This window comes from Plecotus auritus (genome assembly GCF_963455305.1).
Source record: "Plecotus auritus genome assembly, chromosome: 8".
NCBI classification, from domain to species: domain Eukaryota; kingdom Metazoa; phylum Chordata; class Mammalia; order Chiroptera; family Vespertilionidae; genus Plecotus; species Plecotus auritus.
In genome coordinates this window covers 66,173,381-66,187,102 of record NC_137782.1, presented here as the reverse complement: position 1 = coordinate 66,187,102, position 13,722 = coordinate 66,173,381, and the positions used below count along the sequence as shown (strand labels likewise).

The 13,722-nt window shown below is 43.6% G+C and overlaps 1 protein-coding gene across 5 annotated transcripts in view; it reads right to left on the bottom strand.

Moving 5' to 3' along the window:
- LOC308256229 (KRAB domain-containing protein 5-like) overlaps positions 1–3,409 on the bottom strand; it is a 69,243-nt gene extending 65,834 nt beyond the window's left edge. For 3 of the 5 annotated variants that reach the window (XM_080684328.1, XM_080684326.1, XM_080684330.1), the window contains exon 1: positions 3,257–3,403. The gene's annotated coding sequence lies outside the window, so the exon portion shown is untranslated. Of the gene's footprint in view, positions 1–3,256 lie in introns of all 5 variants that reach the window. The other 2 variants (XM_080684329.1, XM_080684327.1) reach the window with 2 other exon arrangements.
- Positions 3,410–13,722: the final 10,313 nt, after the last annotated feature.

Sequence of the window (13,722 nt, the reverse complement as noted above, 5' to 3'; positions counted from 1 at the left end):
CTGGAGACCAAAGAGGAGGCTCGAAGAAGGCTGAGGGACAGAAGACAGAAGCTGAACGAGCTGAAACCATGGAGATGGAAAGGAGAGAATGGGTCAATTCAAGGGTCTGAAACCAGGAGAAAGAGGGATAGAGAATGGGGGTGGGGCACTTGTTGGTACAGAGGACCCTGGGTCTTGTCCAATGACTGAGTGGACAGAGGGCAAGCTGGGGAAAGAGGAAGATTAGGAAGACAGTGAGCTCAGTGGGAACTGTGGGTGTGAAGGGCCACCAGGGAGCTATTTGGGCCCAACAGTGTATAAGCCAGGAGAGTGTGGCCTCATGGAGCATGGGGAGGAGAACCCTATGCAAAGCCCTCCAAGAGTGAAAATGCTCAGGGTGTTCTAGTAACTTTAGCCAGATTGGGATGGGTGTGGGAGAAGCTTTGAAAAAATGCCACAGGAAAACCAAGACCTCAAACACCAGGCAAAAGGTGCTGGGACTTCCTGCTCAGGGCAGCAGCATCATGGGACACCTGTGATAGAAGAACAAACCTGGGAACAGGTGTGGGGGCAGGAGGCAGGTGGATTGAAGGGGGTGGGGGTAAGAAAGTCCCAGTGAGTTCTTGATGAGCACAGAGAGCTCTAACAAGAAACACTTTGTAGTGATCATTTGCACACACAGCACCTCAGTGACACAGGTCTTGTGCTGGGCTTTCTACAAATTCACTCACTTCATTGCAAAGCTGGAGCCTTTATTATCCTACTTCAGAGGCTGAACCCAAAGCACCTGGAGGTAAATAATTTGCAAAAACTAATACAGATTTGACTTGACTCTGAGCCTTTCGCTTCCAGCATCTGAACCTTTCACTCTTCTATCTCAATTTCCTGATCTGTTCAAAAGACACTGATAATACTCCTTCCATCATAGAATTGTCTGTCCCCAGGTCTATTAAAGAGACACAATCATTTTCTGCATCTTTTCCAGGAATTCACCGAGAATAATTTAAAATATATAAAATGATGCACACAGATTTTGGCACTGAACACTTTGGAAAAAATGTTAGCTATGGAGATAGGTTGATCAAATTCCTTCACCATGAACAGATGAGCTCTCTTGGAACAAAGTTTCATGTCCATCCTTCAACATTTTCAGAGAATGGAGAAAAGGGATTTCAAAGGAATATCATTGTAGCTCACAGCTCACTAATTTAACAAATCATATAAATGGATTTTTTTTAAATGTGACTATTTAACTCACTAAAACTAGGTTCTGATTGTCAAGAACATAGCCATCCTTACCAAGTGTACACTGAAATAGCCTAATATATCATTTATATGTACCAATGGATGTCCCCACATATTATGCAGGGGAGAAAAATGCAAAGCACATAATCTAAACTAGATACAATATATTCAGAAGGGAAAAAAATTCAAATTTTTAAAAATATAATGACTTCCAGGGTTAATTGTTTTTCTAAGCTACCTTCTATTTAGAAAAGAATGTAAGAGCTAATTATGAGATGTCACCAATGCTTATTTCAGAAGTAAATGAAAATTTACAAAAAAGGGGAAATTCAACAAAGATTTCTTTCAAATGCTTTTTATTTTTTAATTCTTTTTTTTTTAATCCTCACCTGAGGATATTTTTCAATTGATTTTTAGAGAGAGCGGAAGAGAGAGGGAAAGACAGAGAGGAATATCAGTGTGACAGAAACACATTGATTGGTTGCCTCCTGCACAAGCCTCGACCAGGGCCCAGGAGGAGCCTGAAGCCAAGGTACCTGCCCTTGACCTGAATCGAACCCATGACCCTTCGGTCTGCAGGCCAACACTCTTTCCACTGAGCAAAAGCCGCTAGGGCTCAATATGCTTTTTAAAAACAATTAAATAAATATAACAGCAGTAGAAAGGAAAAAGTAAACCCATTTCAAAGAAATAAAAGACCAACACTTTTAATATTCCTTGAAAAAGCATTATGTGGTGGTAGACTTGGTCATTCTTGTCCCAGTTCACCTCACTAATCCCATCCCAGGAAATGGGAAGAGACCCAGGACTGACTGAGACAAGACTCTCCCCTCTGGCTGAATAAGGGTTGCAAATGAAAGCTATCTCCTGACGCAAATAATCATTTTATAATTTATAAAATGAGCAAGCCTTATAAACTGGACTTGTGCAATTCTCATTTTCATCTGTATAACTGAAATACAAATATTAAAATAAATGGGTTATAAAGCCACAAGTCAACACATCACACCTTAATCACCCACATCCCATCAATTTCCCCCTCACCCAGAACTGGGTTCCCTTCTTCCTTCATTTCTGTTTCTCAATCCGTTTAGGTCCCTCTCTTTCCTTTGTTTCTCTCCACTGTTGTCCTTTCCTGTGTCCCCCCTCGCTCCTGTCTCCCCTTTATTCTATTCCTTTCCTATACCTGTTCCGTGAAATTACTGGAACCGTCACCTTCAGTAGCCCTTTCTCCCGAATCTTTCTGATTGTTCCCCACCTCCATACATTTCGCCTTTCTGCCCCCATCCCTGTGTCCCTTCTGCTTCCAGTTACCTTGTCTTTCAGGTTACACCTCTCCTGCCAGACTCACGGGCACCACCGCCTGGCTAAGCTCACAGTGCTGATTCTTGCTGGGCTCTGTCATCCCTTCCTCCCTTTCAGCTCCTGCACTGGCCTCATCCAACATTTCCTCCTGACTCTCTCCATCTCAAGTGCCTTGCCCTTCGGGGCCCCACCTCTGCTAACCAACGACTCCTCACCCTTTTGCTCCCCTTCACGTCTCTAGAGCTCCTCCCTTTCCTCCATGGGTCTCTATTTTTTCTCCATTTACTACTCTCCCGAGTTCCTCTTTCATACTTACAGTCGATTTGTAAGGACATTCCACATCTTCAATTTTGCTGTCTCCTTATGGGCCCTCTCACTGATTCGGCCAATTACTTATTAAATGGGGCGTGGGAGGAGTATCTGGAAAGGGGGTTGTCTATACTCCCAGGCCAGGGAGGAATCCGGGCTCTACAAGCCGAGCACTGCGAGGCTGCGGAGGGGAGCAGAGGGTTTGACTCCATCTCCCAAGACTTTAAATGGCCTGGGGTGGATGGCTGGCCAGTGAAAGGTTTTAGGCAGGAAAACTACGCGCGGGCGGTGTGCAGTGGCCCCATGAAGGGAAGATCACAGGCAGGGCAGACTCAGTTTAAGCAAAAGGTAACGCGGAGTCTCAAAACCCCAGCGAAGCCCTCAGAGTCAGGAGGTCTCACTGGGACGCGAGACTTACCGCTGATGGGAGGCGGGTTTGGGGATTTCAAGGTCTCCTCGGCCCTCAGGCTTCACACGTGCAGAATGCTGAAATGCAGAGGTTTAAAGGAGAAAGACCAAACATCTCAGACGCCAGGGTTACCTCCCCTCCCCACAAGCCGCTTCCGGGTCCGGAAGTAACTGCGCGTGCGCAGAGCCGGCAAAGGGGGCGGGGCGAAGGTGGGGCGCTGCGAGCGCTGAGCAGGGCTCAGGGCGGCCAGGGCTCCGGGGACAATGGGAGGGCTGGGCGAGGCCGATGCGCGGGACGGGAACAAAGGGGTTTGGCGCGGAGGCTGCACCTCCTGTCCTGGGGTGTTTGGTTTGGACTGAGTTCCAGGAACCGTTGGGGCGCTTGAAATGCGCTGTGGCCTAAGGGTGGGTGTTGCGGGCAGGCGGAAAAAGTAGTTGGGCTGCGGCCCACAGTCGGGTTGCCGGTTCGACGGTGGAGCCCAGTCCCCAGAATGATAACCAGGATCAGCATCACTGGGGATGATAGCTGGGTCCTGACTCCTGTCCTCTTGCCTCAGAGTTTGTATTTTCTGAATTCTGAACCTGTGCAATTTCTTTTCTGCCCTGTAAAGCAGAACTACTCCCTGCCCATTCTAAGTTGATGTTTCAAGCAGTTTAATATAAAATTTCGAGTTCAGTGGGCCACTTACGTTGAAAGCTGCAATGTCTTTAACAGGCTGAGAACGGATTTGCTCAAAACTTCTATTGGGAAGTGGTGGATACGCTGGTGGGTATTGGCAGAGATGCCAGCTGAGTTGTGGTGGAGCAATGATTGAATGGAGGAACAAACCAAATAAGTAATTTAATGAAGCAAGGAGTGAAGTTATCTGTACAGGAGATGTAAACTTGAAGGTAAAATTCAAAATTGTAACTGTGTGAAATTCAAAATTCTACCTTTGGGAAACAGGCCATCGCAGACCAACATCTATCAGGACACTATTTCCATTCCCATTCCCTACTCACCCTGTGCTTCAGTAAATATACATGTACTCACCCTGTGTCAGTTGCAGAGAACTGTATAAGGAAAAGACCTGGAGGGATGAAGCATGTCATAATTTAGGTCACCGTCCATGCTTTTTTAAAAATATGCAGCAATAACTTTTACAAAATAGATATAAATTGTTGTTTATATGTTACTTATGAGGGGAATGATAAATTCAAACACCTTCGTTGAGATAAATGTTTGTGACATGGTAATTTATTTGTTATTGACTTCTCTATACAATTCAATTCCAAATTAACTTAATGTTTATACAAGAAAGAATATTTTTACCTATGAATATTTTTTTACATTTTAGCTGTTTTATTTGTTTTCTACCTATGAGGTTCTCTCGGGTGTGGACAATAAACTCTATAGAATAAATGTACCCCTCAGAAGACAATACAATTTGCTTTTACCTATAGAATACCTTTGCAATGTTTCTAAAGACATTTGGTAGAGATGTCTATCCTCTTTCAGATGAACCCTGAAGAAAGTAAAGCAATCTAATCAATTTCCAGAGGTCTCATTCAAACCTTCAAGAACCTTTAAAGCAATATCTATGACATAATATCCATCATGAATTATATTTTTCTCTCAAATTCCTACATGTGCAACATTTCTGTCCAGTAAGAATTTTTGATGAGATAAAGGCATTTTGGATAAACTCTCCTTTAGCATATAATAAATTGATAAGTTGTCACTGCCCTATTCATATGTGATGTTTCCCAAGGTTATGCCTTTGTTATACTCTTTTGACATTCATTACATTTGACTTACCTAATATTTTGTAAGATTTGAACATCATTACTCATAAAATGTGTAAGATTTCATTACAAACTCAATATCATGATTATCCCCCAACTGTTGACATTTAGGTAAGAACTTTGCCACACAGTGTATTTTTAAGATTTCTTTTACATGTATATTTACTGAAGTTTGGTAAAGTTCGACTCTTGGTAAAATACATTGTCCAGTACATTATATTTTAAGACACCTTTCCCAAATAGGAGATTCTCATGCTTCCTGAAGATTCATCCTTCCTAAAGACAGACCAAATTCATTATATTTGTAAATTTTTTCTCTAATACATATAACTGTGGTCTTTGTTTATTAATGAAGAATGGATTGAAACTTTCCCTATCTCTATTGCAAATGTCAGTTGTGATATTAGAAAGGATTCTTCCATGTTAGGAAACTAAGGAACCGCTTTGAAAGATTTCTTGACTTGATTACACTTATACTATGCATCCTCAATATTGATCTCTATAGTTAAGTCTGAGGTAACTTAAAGCTGTGTTTTTTTTCTTTATTGATAAAGGTATTACATATGTGTTCTTATCCCCCCCATTGCCCCCCACCCCACCCCCACTCATGCCCTCACCCCCCTGTTGTCTGTATCCATTGGTTTGGCTTATATGCATGCATACAAGTCCTTTGGTTGATCTCCGCCCCCCTTAGCTCCACCCTCCCCTACCTTCCCTCTGAGGTTTGATGGTCTGATCGATGCTTCTCTGTCTCTGGGTCTGTTTTTATTCATCAGTTTATGTTGTTCATTATATTCCATAAATGAGTGACATCATGTGGTATTTATCTTTCTCTGACTGGCTTATTTCACTTAGCATAATGCTCTCCAGTTCCATCCATGCTGTTGCAAATGGTAAGAATTCCTTCTTTTTCAATGCAGTGTAGTATTCCATTGTGTAGATGTACCACAGTTTTTTAATCCACTCATCTGCTGATGGGCACTTAGGCTGTTTCCAAATCTTAGCTATGGTAAATTGTGCTGCTATGAACATAGGGGTGCATATATCCTTTCTGATTGGTGTTTCTAGCTTCTTGGGATATATTCCTAGAAGTGGGATCACTGGGTCAAATGGGAGTTCCATTTTTAGTTTTTTGAGGAAACTCCATACTGTCTTCCACAGTGGCTGGACCAGTCTGCATTCCCATCAGCAGTGCACGAGGGTTCCTTTTTCTCCCCATCCTTGTCAGCACTTGTCATTTGTTGATGATAGCCATTCTGACAGGTGTGAGATGGTACCTCATTGTCGTTTTGATTTGCATCTCTCAGATGATTAGTGACTTTGAGCATGTTTTAATATGTCTCTTGACCTTCCTTATGTCCTCTTTCGAAAAGTATCTATTTAGGTCCATTGCCCATTTCTTGATTGGTTTGTTTATCTTTCTTTTGTTAAGTTGTATGAGTTCCCTGTAAATGTTGGAAATTAAATCCCTATCTTGTGATAACATTGGCAAATATGTTCTCCCATGCTGTGGGCTTTCTTGTTGTTTAACTAAAAGCTTTAACCCCATCTTTTTACCAAACCATTCCATGCATTGGCTTCCTGAACATATATGTGTGTTTAATACAATGTTCGACTTAGATTTGTCGATCTTAACAAGATAGATTATATAGACTTACTGTATGTAGTAATATCGCCATCCAGCCATGTTGCCACAAAAGAGCTTTCAACACAGGCTCCCATTTTCACATGCAAATGGCTATGAACTTTATCAAATTCAGAACTATTTGGGAAAACCCAATTACAGATCAAAATCAAGCATCCATTTTGTTCACAGGGAATTTTGCTGCTTATAAAATTTACAAGGGACTGAAATGAACATATTCACACGAATAAAAGCAGTATTTCCTTATTCACTGGAAGTTTTGACATATATCTCCCTGTAATCTATACTAATAAAAAAAAAGTAATATGCTAATTATACCAGGAGACCTTCCAGACAAAGCCATGGTGGCGGGGCCAAGGCAGAGGCAGGTTAGGGGCGATCAGGCCGGTGGGGGGGACAGTTGGGGGTGATCAGGTTGGCAGGGGGGTGCAGTTGGGGGCGAGCAGGCCAGCAGGGGAGGGGCAGTTAGGAGTGATCAGGCCAGAAGGGGGGGCAGTTGGGGGCAATCAGGCCGGCAGGCAGAGTGGTTGGGGTCGATCAGGCAGGCAGGCAGGTGAGCAGTTAGGAGCCAGCGGTCCCAGATTGTGAGAGGGATGTTCGACTGCCAGTTTAGGCCTGATTCCTGTGGGATCGGGCCTAAACCAGCAGTCGGACATGCCCCAAGGGGTCCCAGATTGGAGAGGGTGCAGGCCGGGCTGAGGGACACCCCCCCCCCATGCAGGAATTTCATGCACCGGGCCACTAGTATATATATAAAAGCCTAAGCGACCTTTACTACTAAAAGACCAGTCAACCAGTCACTATGATGCGCACTGACCACCAGGGGGCAGATGCTCAATGCAGGAGCTGCCCCCTGGTGGTCAGTGTGCTCCCACAGCCTACCTCCTGGAGCCAGCCAACCTCCCCCAGTCCCTCTCCACAGCCAGCCAACCTCCCGCGGTCCCACCCCCTGGCCAGTTGGCCCTAATCCACCCCAATCAGGGCCAGCCAACCTCCCACTGTCCCTTGCCCCAGCCAGCCAACCTCCCATGGTCCCTACTCCCTCCTATCCCCCCAGCTGGCAGGCCCCAATTGGCCCAGCACCAATTGGCCCGGCCCCGATCGGGACTGGGCGAGATGGCCCCGATAGGCCCTGATCGCTAGCCAGGCCTAGGCACCCCACCCATGCATGAATTGGTGCACCAGGCCTCTAGTATCATTATAAAAGAGATGCAAATTATTAGGTTATTAAAAACTTCAAAATGATTGAAGACTTCAAAAAACTGGAAAAAAAAGTTAATTTGACCTTGTGAATTAAATTCTGTATCACAAAATCACAGACCATATATATAATTTTAAAAAAAATTTTTTTTAGAGAGATAGCGGAAGGGAGAGAGAGAGAGACATAAACATCCATGAGAGGCATCAACATTAATCAGCGGCCTCCTGCATGCCCCCTGCTGGGGAATGAGCTTCAAATCTGGGCATGTGCCCGACCAGGAATCAGACTGGTGATCTTCTGGTGCATGGGTCAATGCTCAATCACTGAACCACACTGGCCCGGTGAGACTATATTTTTTAAGCACACATGGAAGACGTATTTAACACTGTGAACTAAAAAAATCTGGGTTTACGTAAAGAGAGACTTTATACAAAAGATGATTTCAATAGGGAGAATGCTCTGACCATGAGAGTTAAAGGGTCTCAAAGATCAGACAGAAAGGGCTTTTCTTTTTATAAAGAGTGGTCGACAAGGCTAGAAAGAATGGGGGGGGGGGGAAGGGGCATGGATGAGCAGTTAGCCTAACCTACCATTGTGAACACCTTTTACCCTGAGTTTGCCTGGTCTAGAAGGTCAGGGGGTGTTCCTAATTATACTGTTCAAGGATGAGCCACAGTTCAGGGATCTGGGGAGATCGAGAGAAGATTAGGTTTGATTTAGTCATGTCACAGCATTTTATTCCAAATGATCAATGGGAACAACCAGTTCAGCTAATTATCAGATGAAAAATGGCATTGGTAAGGTTTGTGCCTGGCTTTATTCCAGGTAAACAATGGTGTTGCCCACAATCCTATCTAAGTAATATAAGAAAGGGCATTTCTATTTTCACCAACACAAAGCCTTGGGGGAACTTCTTTAATAGCAGCTGGGTGCTAGGATGAGAGGGCTCAGGTAGTGTTCAATATTGTCACTACCGATTATGACACCAAAAAATTAAAAAATAATAAATACAAATATTATATTAGAATATGAAAAACACACTCAAATCCTATAATAAGGGTAAACATGCTCAAGGATTCTGACTTTGAATGGCATTGAAGGACCCACATCATTATGGCTCTGAGGTGGGTTAAATCTGAAAAAAAGAAACATCAATTGAGCTATGAAAAAAATGTATGTGTAGCCCAAAGGTGTGGCTCAGTGGTTGAGCGACCTATGAACCAGGAGGTGATGGTCTGATTCCTAGTCATGGCACGTGCCTGGTTGCAAGGATGATCCCCAGTGTGGGGGTGCACAGGAGGCAGTCAATCAAGGATTCTCTCTCATCATTGTTGTTTCTATCTCTCTCCCTCTCCCTTCTCTGTGAAATCAATAAAAATATATTTAAAATACCAGAGTCAGATTCTGTGTTACTGTTCTGTTGAACAAGGAAAATCCAGAGGTTATATTAGAAAAAAAAATTTTTTTCTGGGACTCATGAAATAAATCAACAGATGATACATGAATTTTTATAGCTCTGATTAGACAATAAAATATGTAATTAAAGTGTCAGACCCTGCCCAGCTAGCATGGCTCAGCAATTGATCATGGACCTATGAACCAGCAGGTCACTGTTTGATTCCCGTTCAGAACATATACCCAGGTTAGGGGCTCGAACCCCAGTGTGGGATGTGCAGGAGGCAGCCGATGAATGATTCCCTCTCATCATTGATGTTTCTGTCTCTCTCCCCCTCTCCCTTCCTCTCTGAAATCAATAAAAATATATCTAAAAAATAAATAAATAAAATGTCAGACTCTTGTAACTTTCAACACTTTAAATTATTGTGGCACCCTCTCTCCTACCACTTGAGCCATGTTGAAGATACTAAGGACAGAAAGTTCTCTCCACCCCCTCATCCTCCCTTCCTCTTCTTCATTGCATGGTTTCTATTACAGGGTTTGGTTCACTGGCTTCACCACTCTCTAGTCACCACAGCTTGGTAGTAAACCAGATTCAAGGCAACAGTGCCCCAGCAACAACATAACCCCACAGCCAAAGGTGGAATCACGGGCCAGTGAGGAATCGGACTCCCTCCTCTCTGGTTCTGGGGTGCATCACCCAAGAACCGCTGCTGCCAAGTCACCGCAGCTCAGCAGCTCCTGTGTTGAGTGTCTGTCTGCCCCCGGTGGTCAATGCGCATCATATGTACCGGCCAATTGGACAGTCAGTCACTTAACCTTTTATATATAGAGATGTTACTAACAAACATTTTTCCATTTCAGTTGAAGTCCAATGTCCAGGCAGCCTCAAAACAGTCTCTTGCCCTAGCTGGTTTGACTCACTAGATAGAGCATTGGCCTGCAGACTGAAGGGTCCCAGGTTCGATTCCAGTCAAGGGCACATGCCTGGGTTTCGGGCTCAGTCCCCAGTGTGGGGTGTGCAGGAGGCAGCCAATCAGTGATGTTTCTATCTCTCTCTTCCTCTCTGAAATCAATTTAAAAGTATATTTTTTAAAAAGTCTCACCGAAACCGGTTTGGCTCAGTGGATAGAGCGTCGGCCTGCGGACTGAAGGGTCCCGGGTTCGATTCCGGTCAAGGGCATGTACCTGGGTTGCGGGCACATCCCCAGTAGGGGGCGTGCAGGAGGCAGCTGATCGATGTCTCTCTCATCGATGTTTCTAACTTTCTATCCCTCTCTCTTCCTCTCTGTAAAAAATCAATAAAATATATTTTAAAAAAAATGTTTAAAAAAAGTATCTTAATTTCCTTTTCCTTGTGACTTAGCCACACTTTTCTGGGTTTTTCATTCCTTCTAGCTTTTGTTGAAAACTGACACTTTAATGTAATGTGGAAATCTAGAAATCAGAATCTCCTCTTTTGTTCAGGTTTGTTGCTGCTACATGTTGTGGACTGTAATTGGTTTAGTGCTTTTTTACACTGATTTTGTAAAGACTGTCTTTATTACATTGTATGGTCAATGTAGTCTCTCTTCCATTAGCTTAGTATGGTCATATTGTGGTTTCACAGAGGTTTCACTAAGTGACTGGAGCCAAGGCAGAAAGGGAAGAGGAAAAGAAAATAAGTTACTCTCCCAGTATTTGTAGATTGGCTTTGAGTTCTGACAATTGATCAAACATTCAGCCATGCCATCTACCACACTGTCTTCGCCTGCACTTTCTGTTTGTGCAGAACGAGAGGAGATAGCTTATGTCTTTACCCAAGTACTTTTATTCCCCAGTACGTATATGGGTGCTATTTGTAAAGCCCTTATTTCACACACATTTTTCTTCTCAGCCTCACCCCATGCTTCTGATTTTTTAAAAAACATATTTTTATTGATTTCAGAGAGGAACGGAGAGGGAAAGAGAGATAGAAACATCAATGATTAGAGAGAATCATTAATCAGCTGCCTCCTGCACATCCCACAGTGGGGAGTTCACAAACCAGGCACGTGCCCTGACCAGGAATTGAACTGTGACCTCCTTGTTCATAGGTGGACACCGGCCGGGAGCATGCTTTTGATCTTTCTATAACTTATCCCATTACCCCTTATCCTAGTCTACTGTGGCCAATATTTTTGCTTTTAAATTTTGGATGATTTTCACTAAAATTTGCCAATGAGAAAAACCTGTATTGAATTCAAAAGGCAAAAAGGAAGCAGAAATGTCATTTTCAGGAGAACCCCATGACCAGATAAAGACTTTGCAAACCTCCCCATTGGTTCTAATACATTTAAGGTAGCCAGAAGCAATAACTCTCTGAGCCGTATCCATGATCTTTGGCTTCTTCACCCACCTTTGGCTTTAGCATGTAGTTTCCCAGTCTTCCATACAATTCACTGCTCAAATAATTGCATGTACGTTTTTCTGACAAAATACATATTCTTACAATCCCTCAGAGTATTATTTCTATATTTCAAAATTTAGAAATCTCCATCAGCATGTCTGTGTTGGTTCCATGGTCCATTGATTCTCCATATTTCACCTCAAAGAAAGTGTGTGGTTTTGATTATATTTTTAAATTTGATACCTAAAAATATTGAATAGATGGAACAACTGAGTGCCTACATGGAAAGAATAAACTTGACACCATGTATAAAAGTTAATTCAAAACAGAAGAGAGAAACTTGGGAAGATTGTTTTCTGCGACCAGATCCTATGCCCATGCAGGGAGACAGCACTGAATTTGAGCCTGGGGGTGCAGACCCGGGGAGTTTGTTTCCCATGACCAGACCCTGCACCTTAGCAGAGAGGCTGCGGTGAATTTGAACCTGGATGTGCGGTTTCGGAGAGTTTGTTCCCCATGACCAGACCCTGTGCCCACACAGGAAGGCAGCGCTGGATTTGAGCCTGGGTACATGGACACAGGGAGTTTGTTTTCCACAGTGCATACCTGTGTGACCAGACCCCACACCCACACTAAGGGGCAGTGCCATCTGACTTTGATTCAGGGCAAGCGCACAGAGAAGGCTGTTTACCACAGGGCAGAAGTGGACCTCCTGCCAACACAGTGCGACTGAGCAACCCGGTCTCCCGGGCAGATCGAGGACCCTGAATCTCCACACAACAGGCAGCATTGACCACCAGTGACTAGACTCCATTCCTCATTACGTGCGCCTGAGATCCCTGATTCCCAGTACATTCACACTAAGAGCCAGTGACTCCAATTCTTGGCGCATGTGCACACAGGGACCTGATTCTCAGTGTGAGGTAGCACCAAGAAACAGAGACTCTGATACTCGATTCTCTGCATGGACACAGGGAGCCTCTGACTCCTGACACGCAAGAGGGGACTTTGATTTTTGGCACATGTCAGTGGGTTCTCTGTTTCAATGTGGCGCAGGCAGGGTCCCTGATTCGAGGTGCACACACAAGGCCACACTAAGCGCCTGTGACTCTGACCGAGGGCGAGCGTGGTTCCCACAAACCCACAGCAACCGCACGTCTTGATATCAGAGCTCTTCAGTGACACTTGGGGGCTGCAAAATTCCCACTGCACACGGTCCAGGCCCCCGCACCTCAACATCTGAACCTTCTGGTGATAGTCAGAATGGGGAGACAATGAAGCAATCCCCAGAGGAAAGAAAAGGAGGAATCTCCAAGTAAAGAAATAAGTGAAACAGAAGCATGCAACACGACAGAAAAAGAATTTAGAGTAATGGTCATATAGTTCATACACCGGATGGACGAGAAAATCAACAACCTATGCAAAAATCAGGAAGAAATGAAAAATGATATAGCTACAATCAAAAACACCATGGAAGGCTTCAACAGTAGACTAGAAGAAGCAGAGGACCAAATCAGCGAGTTAGAAGATCAGGTACAGAAACAAGCCCAATCTAAACAGCAACTAGAGAAAAAAATTAAAAAGCAGGAGGAGAGCCTAAGGGAGCTTTGGGACAATGCAAAACGAAATAACATACGTATAATAGGGCTGCCAGAAGGACAAGAAGAGCAGCAAGGATTAGAAAATTTATTTGAAGAAATAATGACAGAAAACTTCCCTGATATGGGGAAGAAAAAAGTTACTCAAGTACAAAGAGTCCCAAGCAAGATGAATCCCAAAAGACCCACACCAAGACACGCCATAATTACAATGGCAAATGTTATCAACAAAGAGAGAATCTTAAAGGCTGCAAGAGAGAGACAGAGAGTTACCTACAAAGGATCCCCCATAAGATTATCAAATGATTTCTCAACAGAAACACATCAAGCTAGAAGGGAATGGAAGGAGATATACAAAGTGATGCAAAGCAAGGGACTCAATCCAAGAATACTCTATCCAGCAAGACTATCAATCAAAATTGAAGGTAAAATCAGGAGCTTCACAGACAAAAAAAGGCTAAGGGAGTTTATCACTACCAAA